Genomic DNA, 9,556 nt, shown 5'->3' on the forward strand with positions numbered 1-9,556 from the left:
CCTGGCGTTAAACGCCCAGAATGGTGCCCATTCTGGCGTTTAACGCCCAAAATGGTACCATTACTGGCGTTAAACGCCCAGAATGGTGCCCATTCTGGCGTTTAACGCCCAAAATGCCCCTTACTGGCATTTTTTCGCCAGTAAGCTCATTTTCTCTGCTTTTTTGAGCTGAATCTTTCTGTAACTCTGTGAATTCCTTCATTTTTGATACTTGCCTTTGTAAGAACAATTCATACAACCTTCTAATGACTGGGTTGCCTCCCTGCAAGCGCTTCTTTACTGTCTTTAGCTGGACTTTCACTGAGAATCACTCAAGTCTCAGTTTTGAGCATTCCTGCTCAAAATTTCCTTCAAGATAGTGCTTGATTCTCTGTCCATTAACAATGAACTTCTTGTCAGAATCAATATCCTGAAGCTCAACATATCCATATGGTGATACTCCTGTAATCACATACGGACCCCTCCACCGGGATTTGAGTTTTCCTGGAAACAATTTGAGCCTGGAGTTGAAGAGCAGAACTTTTTGTCCTGGCTCAAAGACTCTGGTTGACAATCTCTTGTCATGCCACTTCTTTGCCTTTTCCTTATAAATTTTTGCATTTTCAAAGGCATTGAGTCTGAACTCCTCTAGCTCATTTAGCTGGAGCAGTCTTTTCTCACCGATCTGAAGTTACTGTGGATCGGGCCATCATGGTTCATAGCATCATGATTGGTGAAGAAGTAGAGGTTCATGAAGTCATCTCCAATGAACTCTACAAAATAGCTGACAAGCCTTCATACATGGCACGGTTAGCCTTCCCCCACCTTATGTGCCATCTATGTTACTCAGCTGGAGTTATCATAGAAGGAGATGTCTCCATTGAAGAAGACAAGCCCATTACCAAGAGAAAGATGGAGCAAACAAGGGAAGCTCCTCACGGCCTCCAAGAAGAACATGAGGAAGTGCATCATCAACAAATGCCTCAAGGAATGCACTTTCCTCCTAACAACTATTGGGAGCAACTCAACACCTCCTTAGAGGATTTGAGCCATAATGTTGAACAACTAAGGGTGGAACATCATGAACACGCCCTCACTCTCCAAGAAATAAGAGAAGATCAAAGAGCAATGAGGGAGGAGCAACAAAGGCAAGGAAGGGACATAGCAGAGTTGAAGAACATCATTGGTCCTTCAAGAAGAAGACGCCACTAAGGTGGATTCATTCCTTGTTCTTTATTTCTTTCTGTTTTCGGTTTTTAATGCTATGTTTATTTATGTTTTTTGTGTCTCTACTTCATGATCATTAGTATGTAAACCATGCCTTAAAGCTATGAAATAAAATCCATTAGTCCTTCACCTCTCTTAAAAGAAAAATGTTTTAATTCAAAAGAACAAGAAGTACATAATTTTCGAAATTATTAGTGAATTTAGTTTAATTATATGATGTGGTGGCAATAATTTTGTTTTCTGAATGAATGATTGAACAGTGCATATGTCTTTTGATCTTGTTGTTTATGAGTGTTTAAAATTGTTGGTTCTTGAAAGAATGAGGAACAAAGAGAAATGTTATTGATGATCTGAAAAATATCATGAAATTGATTCTTGAAGCAAGAAAAAGCAGTGAAAAAAAAAGGGGCGAAAATTCCAAAGCAAGGATCCAAGGCTTTGAGCATCAATGGATAGGAGGGCCCAAGGAAATTTAATCCGGGCCTAAGCGACTAAATCAAGCTGTCCCTAACCATGTTCTTGTGTCATGAAGGTCCAAGTGAAAAGCTTGAGACTGAGTGGTTAAAGTCGTGATCTAAAGCAAAGAGTGTGCTTAAGAGCTCTGGACACCACTAATTGGGGACTTTAGCAAAGCTAAGTCACAATCTGAAAAGGTTCACCCAGTTATGTGTCTGTGGCATTTGTGTATCTGGTGGTAATACTGGAAGACAAAATGCTTAGGGCCACAGCCAAGACTCATGAGTAGCTGTGTTCAAGAATCAACATGCTTAACTAAGAAAGTCAATAACACTATCCCAAATTCTAAATTCCCCCAGAGACGCCAATACCTCTAAACTACAAAGGAAAAAGTGAGATGCCAAAGCTGTTCAGAAGCAAAAAGCTACAAGTCCCGCTCATGTAATTAAATTAATATTCATTGATATTTTGGACTTTATAGTATATTCTCTTCTTTTTATCCTAATTGATTTTCAGTTGCTTGGGGACAAGCAACAATTTAAGTTTGGTGTTGTAATGAGCGGATAATTTATACGCTTTTTGGCATAGTTTTTATATAGTTTTTAGTAAGTTTAAGCTACTTTTAGGGATGTTTTCATTAGTTTTTATGTTAAATTCACATTTCGGACTTTACTATGAGTTTGTGTGTTTTTCTGTGATTTCAGGTAAATTCTGACTGAAATTGAGGGATTTGAGCAAAACTCTGAAAAAGGCTGACAAAAGGACTGCTGATGCTGTTGGATTCTGACCTCCCTGCACTCGAAATGGATTTTCTGGAGCTACAGAACTCCAAATGGCGCGCTCTCAACGGCGTTGGAAAGTAGACATCCAGGGCTTTCCAGCAATATATAATAGTCCATGCTTTATTCGAAGAATGACGACGTAACTTGGCGTTAAACGCCAAGTTCATGCTGCTGTCTGGAGTAAAACGCCAGAAAAACGTCGTGATCCGGAGTTGAACGCCCAAAACACGTCATAACCTGAAGTTTGACGCCAAGAAATGCCTCTACACGTGGATTGATCAAGCTCAGCCCAAACACACACCAAGTGGGCCCCGGAAGTGGATTTATGCATCAATTACTTACTCATGTAAACCCTAGTAGCTAGTCTAGTATATATAGGACCTTTTACTATTGTATTAGACATCCTGGATGGTATTTTCTATCCTGTGATCACGTTTAGGGGGCTGGCCATTCGGCCATGCCTGGACCTCTTGCTTATGTATTTTCAACAGTGGAGTTTCTGCACACCATAGATAAAGGGTGTGGAGCTCTGCTGCACCTCAAAGATTAATGAAGTTCTATTCTCTTTTATTCAATTCCTCTTTTATTCTTATTCCAAGATATTCATTCGTACTCAAGAACATGATGAATGTGATGAGTTAATAACCCTCATTAACGTTCTCACTCATGAACGCGCGTGATTGACAACCACTTCCGTTCTACATGCAAAGAAGCTTGAATGTGTATCTCTTAGATTCCCCAACAGAATCTTCGTGGTATAAGCTAGATAGATGGCGGCATTTATCTGGATCCGGAAAGTCCAACCTTGTCTGTGGTGTTCCGAGTAGGATCCTGGGAATCCGGAAAGTCTCACCTTGTCTGTGGTATTCCGAGTAGGATTCCGTTCATGAATGACTGTGACGTGCTTCAAACTTTAACCTGCTGGGCGTTAGTGACAAACGCAAAAGAGGGATTCTATTCCAGTAGGAGCGGGAACCAACCGGTGATTGGCCGTACTGTGACAGAGTACGTGCATTAGCTTTCACTGCGAGGATGGGATGTAGCTATCAACCATGGGTGATGCCTCCAGACTGGTTAGCTGTGCGAGTGACAGCCGCACAGGTTATTTCCCCGAGAGGAATGAAAGTAGCCACAGTTGATGGTGAACCCCTATACAAAGCTTGCCATGGAAAGGAGTAAGAAGGATTGAGTAGAAGGAATAGGAAAGCAGGCGTCCGTGAGCTCTACAGCACCTCCATTCCACTTATCTGAAATTCCTACCAATGAATCTGCATAAGTATTCTATCCCTTTTTTTATTATTTATTTTATTATTAATATTCGAACTCACCATAAACAGATTTAATCTGCCTAACTGAGATTTGCAAGGTGACCATAGCTTGCTTCATACCAACAATCTCTGTGGATTCGACCCTTACTCACGTAAGGTATTACTTGGACGACCCAGTACACTTGCTGGTTAGTTGAACGGGATTGTGACTTCAAATAAGGACAATTATTGAATAAATCCAATTACAATGAATCAGAGCTAAGAATAAGAATCACAATTTCGTCCACCAAGTTTTTGGTGCCGTTGCCGGGGATTGTTCGAGTATGGACAACTGACGGTTCATCTTGTTGCTCAGATTAGGTACTTTTCTTTTCAAAAATCTTTTTCAAAAATTTTTCTTTTATTCTTCGTTTTTCAAAACTTTATTTTCGAAAATAATTAATAAAAATACAAAAAAATTAGAAAATCATAAAAACCAAAAATATTTTGTGTTTCTTGTTTGAGTCTTGAGTCAATTTTTAAGTTTGGTGTCAATTGCATGCTTTTAAAATTTTTCTTGCATTTTTTTTGAAAATCCCATGCATTCATAGTGTTCTTCATGATCTTCAAGTTGTTCTTGATAAGTCTTCTTGTTTGATCTTGATGATTTCTTGTTTTATGTCTTTTCTTGTTTTTCATGTGCATTCTTGCATTCATATTTTCTATGCATTAAAAATTTCTAAGTTTGGTGTCTTGCATGTTTTCTTTGCATCAAAAATTTTTCAAAATAATGTTCTTAATGTTCATCATGATCTTCAAAGTGTTCTTGGTGTTCATCCTGACATTCATAACATTCTTGCATGCATCTTGTGTTTTGATCCAAGATTTTCATGTTTTGGGTCATTTTTGTGTTTTTCATTAAAAATTCAAAAATCAAAAAATATCTTTTCCTTATTTTCCTCCAAAATTTCGAAATTTTGGGTTGACTTGGTCAAAAGTTTTCAAAATTAGTTGTTTCTTACAAGTCAAATCAAAATTTCAATTTTAAAAAAAAAATCTTATCTTTTCAAAATCTTTTTCAAAAAAATCATATCTTTTTCATTTTTTATTGTTTTTCGAAAATTTCAAAAGTCTTTTTCAAATTATTTTCAAAATCTTTTTCTTATCTTTATATGTGATTTTCGAAATTCACTAATAATTAATGTGATTGGTTAAAAAAAATTTGAAGTTTGTTACTTTCTTGTTAAGAAAGGTTCAATCTTTAAGTTCTAGAATCTTATCTTGTAGTTTCTTGTTAGTGAAGTAAATAATTTTAAAATTTTTTAAATCTTTTTATCTTTTATTTTTTCTTTTTCAAAAAAAATTTTATTTTTCAAAATTTGATCTCAAAATATCTTATCTAACTTCTTATCTTCTTATCTTTTTAAATTTTGATTTCAAATCTTTTTCAATCAACTAACTAACTTTTTGTTTGTTTCTTATCTTTTTCAAAACCACCTAACTACTTCTCCCTCTTCTATTTTCGAAAATATCTCTCTCTTTTTTAAAAAATTCTTTTTAATTAATTAATTGTTTCATGTTTAAATTTTAATTGTAATTTTCGAAAATCACTAACCACTTTTTCAAAAATTATTTTCGAATTCTCCTCTTTTCTTCTTCTATTTAATTATTTAATTACTAACACTTCTCTTCACCCCTCTTCCTCTAAAAACCGAACCTCTTCTTCATTCCTCTACCCCTTCTTTTTTCTACTAACATAAAGGAATCTCTATACTGTGACATAGAGGATTCCTTTTTCTTTTCTTGTTTTCTTCTCTTTCATATGAGCAGGAACAAGGATAAAGGCACTCTTGTTGAAATTGATCCAGAACCTGAAAGGACTCTGAAGAGAAAATTAAGAGAAGCTAAATTACAACAATCCAGAAACAACCTTTCAGAAACATTAGAACAAGAGGTGATGGCCGAAAATAATAATAATAATGCAAGGAGAATGCTTGGTGACTTTACTAAGCTAACGTCTAAGTTTGATGGAAGAAGCATCTCCATTCCTGCCATTGGAGCCAATAACTTTGAGCTTAAGCCTCAACTAGTTGCTTTAATGCAACAAAATTGCAAGTTTTATGGACTTCCATCTGAAGATCCTTACCAGTTTTTAACTGAGTTCTTGCAGATCTGTGACACTGTAAAGACAAATGGAGTTAATCCTGAAGTCTACAGACTCTTGCTTTTCCCTTTTGCTGTAAGAGACAGAGCTAGAGTATGGTTGGATTCACAACCCAAAGATAGCCTGGACTCATGGGATAAGCTTGTCACTGCATTCTTGGATAAATTCTTTCCTCCTCAAAAGCTGAGCAAGCTGAGAGTGGATGTTCAAACTTTCAAACAAAAAGATGGTGAATCCCTCTATGAAGCTTGGGAAAGATACAAGCAGCTGACCAAAAGATGTCCATCTGACATGTTTTCAGAATGGACCATATTAGATATATTCTATTATGGTCTCTCTGAATTTTCGAAAATGTCACTGGATCATTCTGCAGGTGGATCTATTCACCTGAAGAAAACGCCTGAAGAGGCTCAAGAACTCATTGACATGGTTGCAAACAACCAGTTTATGTATACCTCTGAGAGGAATTCCGTGAATAATGGGGTACCTCAGAAGAAAGGAGTTCTTGAAATTGATGCTCTGAATGCCATATTGGCTCAGAACAAAGTGTTGACTCAACAGGTCAACATGATCTCTCAAAATCTGAATGGATTGCAACATGCATCCAATAGTACGAGAGAGGTAGCTTCTGAAGAAGCTTATGATCCTGAAAACCCTGCCATAGCAGAGGTTAATTACTTAGGTGAACCTTATGGAAACACCTATAACTCATCATGGAGAAATCATCCTAATTTCTCCTGGAAGGATCAACAAAAACCTCAACAAGGTTTTAACAATGGTGGACGTAATAGGCTGAATAATAGTAAGCCATATCCATCATCTTCTCAGCAACAGACAGAGAATTCTGAACAAAACAATTCTAATTTAGCAAATATAGTCTCTGATCTGTCAAAAGCCACTTTTAGTTTCATGAATGAAACAAGATCCTCTATTAGAAATCTGGAGGCACAAGTGGGCCAGCTGAGTAAGAAAGTCATTGACACTCCTCCCAGTACTCTCCCAAGCAATACAGAAGAAAATCCAAAAGGAGAGTGCAAGGCCATTGATTTAATCAAAGTGGCCGAATGCACCAAGGAGGAGGAGGACGAAAATCCCAGTGAGGAAGACTTCCTAGGACGTTCCTCAAGCAAGAAGGAGTTTCCTATTAAGGATCCTGAGGAATCTGAGGCTCATCTAGAGACCATAGAGATTCCTTTAATTCTCCTTCTGCCATTCATGAGCTCTAAAGAATATTCATCCTCTGAAGAGAATGAAGATGTGACTGGAGAACAAGTTGCTCAATACTTAGGAGCTATCATGAAGCTGAATGCCAAGCTGTTTGGTAATGAGACCTGGGAAAGTGAACCTCCCTTGCTCATTAGTGAACTAGATACTTGGATTCAGAGGACTCTACCTCAAAAGAAACAAGATCCTGGCAAGTTCTTAATACCTTGCACCATTGGCACCATGAGCTTTGAAAAAGCTCTATGTGATCTTGGGTCAGGGATAAATCTTATGCCACTCTCTGTAATGGAGAAGCTAGGAATCATTGAGGTACAACCTGCCTTGTTCTCATTACAATTGGCAGACAAGTCCATAAGACAAGCTTATGGAGTAGTGGAGGACGTGCTAGTAAGGGTTGAAGGCCTTTACATCCCCACTGATTTCATAATCCTAGACACTAGGAAGGAAGATGATGAATGCATCATCCTAGGAAGACCCTTCCTAGCCACAGCAGGAGCTGTGATAGATGTCAACAGAGGAGAGTTAGTCCTCCAATTGAATGGGGACTACCTTGTGTTTCAGGCACATGGCCATCCCTCTGTGACAAAAGAGAGTAAGCATGAAGAGCTTCTCTCAGTTCAGAGTCAAGAAGAGCCCACACAGTCAAACTCTAAGTTTGGTGTTGTGAGGCCACAACCAAACTCTAAGTTTGGTGTTCAAACCCCATATCCAAACTCTAAGTTTGGTGTTGGGAATACCACACTTAAGTTGACCTGATCTGTAACACCCTAATATTCAAATCCTTATGCTCGAGTCATAAGTCAATGATATTACGGTGGTACGACTCTCGGGTGGATTTTTAATACATAAATATAGGTAATTTCGAAAGGAGTATTAATCGAGAAGCCTGAAAGGAGTAGAAATAAAATCGCGAAGACGTATCACTCACGTTTCGACAACGAAAAGATAAAACGTGAAGCCGAAAGCGATATACGGATAAGGCATAAAGGAGATTAAGAGATAGATAACAGATAGATATATATAACATAAGTAAATAGCCGCTAGTCGCGACCCGCGAAGTTTAGGACGGCTAGGGTACAATATGAAAGTAGTTGACAACAGTACATCCTAATCTCTCCCAAAGGAAACATAAGAGCCTCTATAGGCAAGTTCCAAAAGAGTTCAATACATAATATAATCTTTTCAAAACGAAGATGGAGAGATTCTAAGCAAAACACAAAGTGGAGAAAATAAGGATCTTCGCCGTCTCTCAGACGTACCACAGCTCACTTCTGAGCACTTGGACCTGTATCTGAAAAACAAGAGCTATGTACGGAATGAGAACCCCGGGCCCATGGGTTCCCAGTACGGTAAAAGTGCCAAATAAATACAATGCACTGCAATAAAAACTCACTAAGCATCCTAAACTCCTTTTCACCAAGTATCCAGCCTAGATTCTCACTAATCCATAAATAGGCATCTGACGTAAGGGGATACTAAATCTAGTTCATATTACACATGTTTTCCCAATCCGCTGATTCTTTCGCGAATCAGACTCAGAATCATAAGCAAAATCATTACCAGTTGCTCTGCCTCAGCAGCTCTATATCAATACATCATACCCTCGCCTGGAGCTAGTGAAATCACATCACTGCGTCTACCCAGGGAGCCCAAATGATCTCATTCAAAAATCATCATCATTATGCAATCGCATTATCAATTCATCTCATCAAGAACAGCCCCAACATCCACCAACACCATCATGAGGGATCTCTCAGTTGTACAAACACAAGCAATACAGACAAGTAAGACACAAATAAGGTACAAGTAGAACAAGTAGCACATAATCAGGTAACATAGCATATATAATGTAGAAATTCAAAACAAATAGGCAAACCCAAACAATTCAAACATATGCAAATGATGTATGCCTGCCCTATGGCTGATGATATCATCTGTCGGTTATATAGCCAACCCGACACGTCCTGGTAGCTAACCATGGACAGAAACACCCCTCGCGGAGCAAGTAGGTTTGAGCTACAACCCCCTTGCTACTACCCGCTCAGCCCAGAGCCAGTGGAACAACCACTACTGCGGCTACTACCCAGGCGGGTGTTTAACAGCTCAACCTGGAGCCAGTGGAACAACCACTACTGCGGCTACTACCCAGGCGTCACAATCTCTGACCTGGAGCAAGTGGGACAAACCACAACCCTTGCTACTGCCCAGGTATCTCAAGCATTAACCCGGAGCAAGCGGGACGAACCACAACCCTTGCTACTGCCCAGGTATCTCAAGCACTAACCCGGAGCAAGCGGGACGAACCACAACCCTTGCTACTGCCCAGGTATCTCAAGCATATATTCATTCAATCTCAATTCATATTATCAATCCTCATTGTTATCAAATCTCAAACATTAACCTGGAGCAAGTGGGACGAACCCCAACCCTTACTACTACCCAGGTATCAGAGTTACATTCATTCAAAACTCCATGAT

General features: G+C 38.7%; 1 non-coding gene across 1 annotated transcript; it reads right to left on the reverse strand.

The window, feature by feature from the left end:
• Positions 1-6,044: 6,044 nt before the first annotated feature.
• LOC130942433 (small nucleolar RNA R71) lies at positions 6,045-6,148 on the reverse strand. Its single transcript, XR_009071003.1, has one exon. It is a non-coding gene; the product is annotated as a small nucleolar RNA R71 (small nucleolar RNA).
• Positions 6,149-9,556: the final 3,408 nt, after the last annotated feature.

This window comes from Arachis stenosperma, chromosome 7 (assembly GCF_014773155.1).
Source record: "Arachis stenosperma cultivar V10309 chromosome 7, arast.V10309.gnm1.PFL2, whole genome shotgun sequence".
Lineage (NCBI taxonomy): Eukaryota > Viridiplantae > Streptophyta > Magnoliopsida > Fabales > Fabaceae > Arachis > Arachis stenosperma.